The 7,072-nt window shown below is 42.3% G+C and overlaps 1 non-coding gene across 1 annotated transcript; it reads right to left on the reverse strand.

Annotated features, from left to right (window-relative positions):
- Nucleotides 1-3,726: 3,726 nt before the first annotated feature.
- On the reverse strand, nucleotides 3,727-3,845 carry LOC143282580 (5S ribosomal RNA). The gene has a single exon (XR_013055276.1). It is a non-coding gene; the product is annotated as a 5S ribosomal RNA (ribosomal RNA).
- Nucleotides 3,846-7,072: the final 3,227 nt, after the last annotated feature.

The following is a 7,072-nucleotide window of genomic DNA, read 5'->3' on the forward strand; positions in this document are numbered from 1 at the left end:
GGTTACGTAACATAATTTCAAGCAGACAACGGAATGCTTACACTTATTTCGGCCAATGCAAATGTTATGATAAACGTCAGTAATGTTATGTTTACAATTATACTCTTTTCTGAAATCCTTCCTGCCCAGATAGGTGTCATAGGTTGATTTCATTTATTCTGGAAGAATAATATTGAAGATAATTTTCGATATAATAATTGTCTGCCATCTACCTAATGGATATCGTTTTGCTCGTCATAGTGTTCAGAGTGTGTGATGGTATGTCAGGTTTTTTTTTAATAGGCCTAGTATGTTGACCTACACATGTGTCGTATTGTGCCATTTACACAAGTGCATTGATATTTTATATACAACGCAAAATACACATGCAGTCGATGGATATACCACACAGCATTACCATTTGAATTTTTTGCCTCACAGTGTTACCATTTCAAATGGACGTGAAAATCATTTTGTGGTGACAGGTGTCCATTCATATTTCTACCCTAACTCATTAACATGCACGTGCAAACACCACAAATCGTTTGTGCACGTACACATGTGGGGATGCTGCATTCTGTACTGTATGGATGAAAGTGATTCATGTCACACAGCACTTACAATTGCTTCTTGAATGTGGATCGTTACATTAAAATCTTGAATTCATCAACAGAGACAACTGATGGAAACACACAGTCTGTGACTAATGCAGCCGGCACAGACAGGCCTGAGACAGGCGGAGAGAGCCCTGGTTCAGGCACAGAGATCCCTCAGGCAGGTGAAGACATTCCTGATAATGGCAGTCAGATCCCTCAGGTCGGCATACGGAAGCTTGATGTAGGCAGCCAGATCCCTAATAGAACCAGAAAGACCTCCGACGAATACGGAGAAGGCCGCAAGAACGGCGGAGGACAGGGGTCGGGGGATGTCCTCCACCCGGTGCTGATAGGGTGCGCAATAGTGCCAGGAACGATCATCCTGGTGGTGTACCTCTACCTGACGATCCGCAAGGTGGTGACCAGGCTCAGGAGCGGCCTCCGCGTGAAAGGACCGCCCAGGTTTCCGGTGGACATGAGGCCCTCTGGTTGGTGGTTAGATGACCAAGAGCAACACTCGTCACTGCCAACATCGGCCCGCTACGTGCGTCAGATTCAGGATGATCCCACCGTGGACGTCAGAGCGCCTTGAATGATCTCTTTGTCTGTCTCTGTCTGTCTCTCTCCCCCTCTCTCTCTTTTGCTCTCTCTTTTTTTCCCTCTGTGTCTTTCTGTCTCCGTCTCTCTCTGTCTCTTCGAATTCTATCTGTCTGTCTGTCTCTGTCTTTCTCTCTCTCCCCCTCTCTCTTTCTCTCTCTCTCCCTCTCTCTCTCTGCCTGTCTATTTGATTCATTATCTGATATTTTTGTACATGGCCCACTCCTCTGTTATGGGCCAGAGGTCTAAAAAAAAAAACTGTCTTGTCTCTCTCTGTGTCTCCCTGTCTGTCTCTTTCTGTCTGTCTCTCTGTTTCTATTTCTCTTTGTCTCTTTCTCTCTCTGTCTTTCTCTGTGTCTGTGTCTGTCTGTCTGTCTGTCTGTCTGTCTCTGTCTGTCTCTCTCTCTCTGTCACTCGTGCGCGCGTGCCTACATGTGTGTGTGGGGGTGAGGAGGGGGTCGATGGGAAGCGTTAGTCTTTGCGTGTGTCCATGCATACGTTTTGGCTGTATAATTATTTGAGCGTGTGTTCGCGTGCTCATTGTGTGTGTGTGTGTGTGTGTGTGTGTGTGTGTGTGTGTGATTTTCCGAAATATTGTTTTTGTGTGAAAGTAAGATTGAGATGAGTAAATACGTATTGATTTTACATGTAAAAAAAATCAATGACAATGTTGTTCCTCAGCTTAGCCTTTGCTTCCTTTTTTTTTCTTCTTTCCAATGCTCATCCAATTATGAATCTCATGTATTCATTTTTTCTCTAGTTCATTCGTTCATTCATGCGTGTCTGTCTGTTTCTGTGCTTATTCAACTATTCCTCATAGGTACACCCCTGTCTTCATTACCCATGCTGTCATGTATAGGCATGTGCTCATTCACTATAAGTATAAATGCTGACAGGATAGTTTTTCCTTCTCTCTCCCTGTCTCTGTATTTTTCATTGAAAAAGACAATAGTTATAGTTTCAAAAAATGTTCTTGCCTGTATTATGGTACAGTGCCAAATAAAACGTCATTTTACACTTTGCGATGTGTTGGTTTGGATGATGTATTGTTAACGCTTGCTGTCTGTCAGCTTTTCTTGTAATCTCTGTAGTGACTCATTGCTAGTGAGTTTCACAGATTGTTTTGATCGCCTGACCTCTCTCTCTCTCTCTCTCTCTCTCTCTCTCTCTCTCTCTCTCTCTCTCTCTCCCCCCCCCCCCGTCCTTACTTGATTTTATGTTTTGAAAAATCATCATCATCAACAACAACAACAACAGCAACAACAAAATTTTCTTATCAAATATCTAACAACGTGTTTGATCATAGTCGTTTTCACAAAGAATGGTTGTGATCAGTGATAAAAAAATATAGAGAGACAGACAGACAGACAGACAGACAGACAGACATGCACAGAGAGAGGGGCAGAAACACAAAGAAAAGGAAATGATAATAATATCATTATTATTGATAACAATAATGATAAAAATAATGATGATGATGATAATCATAATGATAACAAGAATACTACTACTACTACTAATGACGATGAAATGGGGCTCATCGCGCTTAACAATAAAACATACAAATTTAAGAATAATCTGACATTAAAATTTCCATATAAAATCAACACAGGCAATATCACAGTCTCACATCACATAGCCCCAGTACTCAGCAGAATAAATACATGACATTCACCTTTGTCAAAACATGCAAGGAACCAGGCATAAAAAAATCAACAAAAATCCCCACGAAGATAGATTGAGAGACAGGGACAAACACATATAGGCCGGCATGCACACAGATCGACAGACTGGTTTAACAGTATTTTATTTGGAACATGTCACAATAAAACACAGATATTGATGAACAGGACAACAAGAAAATCTTATATAAAGTCCTGTCCTGACACATGTACATACTGAATATGTGACGGATGTCATCATAACTAGAAGACGTGAACATACATAAGTTTTGAACAAATCTAAGCTGAGATATAAATAAAGTGAAGAAAAAGTGAGATCAACAGATTCATATACATATACATATTTTTTGATCTGTATGCATGCTTATACCTGTCTGTCTCTCAAACTATCTGCTTGGGAGAGAGAAGGAGAGATTTCGTGTAAGAAGTTATAGAGACGAGACAAAAATTATTTAACCAGGAAAATATCCATTATTCTCCACCCACCCCTGGGGTATATAAGAAGGAGAGAGTAAGAGAGAGAGAGTCAGTCAATAGGTCTATAAGCTCCACATGGAGAGAGGGAGAGAGAGTGTGGGGGATGGGAGGGTAGAGAAAGATAGAATGAGAGAGACAGGGTGGGGGGAGAAAGGGGGTATATGAAAAGGTAGAGAGAGAGTGGGGGCGGGGGGGGGGGGGGGGGGGGGCTGGAGATAAAGGAACACCTTTGAACTCCTCCACTGGGTGTAGTGGGGTGCTGTGATATGAGAGGAACGTCCAGTCAGCAATACAAAGCCCAGCAGGACAGTTTCAGTTTCAGTAGCTCAAGGAGGCGTCACTGCGTTCGGACAAAACCATATACGCTACACCACATCTGCCAAACAGAAAAGGAATGCCAACAGCACCCAGTGTTCCCAGGCGGTCACCCATCCAAGTACTAACCGGGCCCGACGTTGCTTAACTTCGGTGATCGGACGAGAACCGGTGTTTTCAACGTGGTATGGCCCTCAGCAGGACAAAGGGCAGTCAACACACTGCCCTCCGGACCACTGCCCCGGGCCCCATTAAACGTGTCAACGGCCTGCCAGTCGTTGACACAGTTGCTGTGTGGGTCGGTAACTACCATGACTCTATGTCTTCTTGAGGGGAGCACACCCGCGTGCCTACAACACACACACACACACACACACACACACACACATACACACACACATTTTCACTCTTTCACACTCATACACACTCTTTCACACTCACACACACTCTTTCACACACACACACACACACACACATGAACTGTCTTTCTCTCTCTCTCCCTCTCTCTCTCTCTCTCACTGTCTTTCTTTCTCTCTCTCTCTCTCCCTCACGCACACACGCACGCACACACACACACACGCACACACAATTACACGATCTCCATCCCTGGCTTGGCCCTTGAGCACGTTGGGGCGGGCAGACCATATTCTGAGGTCCCAAGGTGGCCAGTGTCAAAACTGTTTGTCAGTGATGGGGATGGGGGGAGCGGGGAGAGGGTGTGCGTGGGGTTGTGGAGGTGCGGGGTGGAGGGTGTGTGTGTGTGTGTGTCGGGGGGGGGGGGGGGGGGCGGTGTGGCACGTACTTATTTGCCCAGTGGTGTCGAGGAGAGGGTGGGAAGAAACTGGAAGGGAGTGGGGGCAGGTTTTGGGGAGGGTGGTGGTCAAGTCATTAGCCTGAATGTTACATCAAGGGCTTAGTAAGGAGGTAGGGTATTTACTATGGCCCTCTCTCATACACACACACACACGCACACGCAGAGGGAGAGAATAAGAGAACAATAAACCAATGTTTCACTGGGGGTAGTTGACATGGACATGGTGGAAGTTTTATGTCTCCATTACTTTATACACAGACACAGAAACATACACACATATACCCCTGCACGCGCGCGCGCGCGCACGCGCACACACACACACACACACACACACACACACACACAAAATTAATCAATTGACGTGCACACTTTTGCAATACAATTTTGAAGAAGAGCGTTCTCAAAAATTCAGCATAAAAACCATTCAGAAATGATATTAAAAACCAACACACACAACATAACTGCACGCTTGATTGAACTTGACAATATACCGTTGATTGGCACACAATGGCGTGTAGTGTAGTGGTCAGCTGGCAGCGACATTTTCGATCCACGCTCTGTTCTGATTGGTCAGTATGCCGGACAGTTCTAAAGGTCAGTTGTCAGTCCGAAGCAGTCACGTTCCCCCCTCTCTCCATTTCTCAGTTGACTGGGCGAAACAGTTGTGTGTGGATCTCCTTTTATCATCAGGTCAGTGGATAGAACATTAGCGCTACTGTTACTACTGTCTTGCTTGCTTGCGTTGCTCTCTCACCCTGTCTTTGTCTCGCTGCCTCTCTCTCTCGCTGTGTCAAAATACGTATCTCTCAGTCTGTTTCTCTCTGTCTTTGTCTCTGTCTGTCTGTCTGTCTGTCTCTCTCTCTGTATGTTTTGCTCTGTCTGTTTCTCATCCTCCATCTCTCTCTGGGTCTGACTGAATTTAGGAGGAATCCAACTGCTGTGTCAGACCTTTTCATTCGTGGTGTTAAAGTTGAACGTGTGAATGAGTAAAAATATCTAGGGACCGTTATTGACAATAAATTAAACTTCACTGCTAATAGTAATACCCATCTTATTCATAGCAAAATGTCAGTCCAGAATTTATTGTTTACCAAAGCTCCGTGTCAAGTTATGATGATAACGTACCGCAGATTTTTACAGATGTTTTATTGAATCAGTGTTAACGTTCTTTTTTATGTGTTGATATGGAAGCTGAAGTGTGAAATGTAAGAATGTATTGAACAGGACAGAGAATGTCTGCACACAGATCACCAGAGTGAGACAAAATAGGCAAGCAGTTCTCTTCGAACAGCGAGTCACACAGAAAGCAAAAGTGATCTCAAATGACAGCAGCCATGGACTCAGTAAACACTATCAACTTTTACCATCTGGAAGACGCTACAGGACTCTTAATTCAAAACTCTTAGAACTAAAAACAGTCATCCCTGTTTCAATTAATTTGTTAAACAAATGAATTTTACCGCTTTACGATGTCACGTGTTGTGACGGATAGGCTGTATCTAAATTGTGTATTGTGTGTACGTGTGTGTGGGGAGAGGGAGAGGGGTTGAGGGTGGGGGCGAGGGGGAGGAAGGTGGTGAGGGGTATAGGCGTGAGTAGCTTTTTACATTATAAGGATTTTAATGTTACTGTGATAGTGATTCTAGTTTTCTGAAATTGATTTTGAGCTGTGTTTAATTTTAATATGGGGATGCTCATCTTAGTGATGATGTGTTTGATTTTTTAAAAATTTTATATATATATATAATTATCATGGATTTTAATGTTATTGTGATAGTGATTTTAGTTTTCTGAATTTGATTTTGAGTTGTGTTTAATTTTACTATGGGGATGCTGATCTTAGCAATGATGTGGTTGATGGTTTATATTATTATTATTATATTTATTTATTTATCTATTTATTTATTTTATTTGGAATTGATGTTAAAATGCTGTGGTTGATGCTCCCGTGCCATTTTTGTTTACTCAAAATTTGGTTGAATATTTTACAGATCAGTATCAATTTATATTGATTTTACCACTATATTGATTTGATCATGTGTATATACAATAAGTGTGTATGGGTGCTTGCATACTGGTGAGTGTGTGCATGCGCGCATGCATGTGTGTGTTTTAAATGATGAAAAGTTATTAGACTGGCTTTGCTATGACTGAGTTGAGTATTATTTTGTTACGTGTATGTTGTATGTCAAATTTTACCATCTTGCTTATAATTTGTATGTATCACAGACTTCACCACACTTAATTTCTCTATGAGATAATCAAGGTATTCTGATTCTGATTCTCTCTATGTTTCTTCGGTGGGCTGAAAGCGAAGGTAAAATCTTGGAAGAACAAGCTGGTTTTAGGAAATGTTCGTTTATCGTTCGTTTATTCATTCATAGTCTGTTCATCTAAGATGATGATATTAGACTGAAAATAATTGATATTATTATTATTATTATTTGGATTATTATCATTCCTATCATAATGATGATTGTGAGTATTAATTAGAAAGTTAGAAATCAACATTTCTGTATATTCAAATGAAAAGGGGGGCGGTTGAGGTGGAGGGGTGGGGGGCAAAGGGGGACAAGGGGGAGGGGACTAAGAAAGGAAGAGAGAGAGAGAGA

The sequence above is a fragment of the Babylonia areolata genome, chromosome 5 (genome assembly GCF_041734735.1).
Source record: "Babylonia areolata isolate BAREFJ2019XMU chromosome 5, ASM4173473v1, whole genome shotgun sequence".
Classification (NCBI taxonomy): Eukaryota; Metazoa; Mollusca; class Gastropoda; order Neogastropoda; family Buccinidae; genus Babylonia; species Babylonia areolata.